Source organism: Triticum aestivum, chromosome 1D, assembly GCF_018294505.1.
Source record: "Triticum aestivum cultivar Chinese Spring chromosome 1D, IWGSC CS RefSeq v2.1, whole genome shotgun sequence".
Taxonomy (NCBI): Eukaryota; Viridiplantae; Streptophyta; class Magnoliopsida; order Poales; family Poaceae; genus Triticum; species Triticum aestivum.
The window spans coordinates 399,475,479-399,475,697 of record NC_057796.1 but is presented as its reverse complement, the minus strand read 5'-3'; positions in this window follow the sequence as shown (position 1 = coordinate 399,475,697).

Genomic DNA, 219 nt, shown 5'->3' with positions numbered 1-219 from the left:
GACGGTGGAGGGGTGCCCGTGGAGGGGTGGTTGAACAGGACCCCGTGGTGTGGAGGGCTGGATGAACAGTAGACGGTGGAGGGGTGCCCGTGGAGGGGTGGTTGAACAGTAGCCGGTGGAGTAGCGCGCGGTGGAGGCTGGATGAATAGGAGCCCGTGGAGGCTGGAGGAGGTCGACGGTAGCCCGTGGAGGCTGGAGGAGGTCGACGGTGGAGATGAA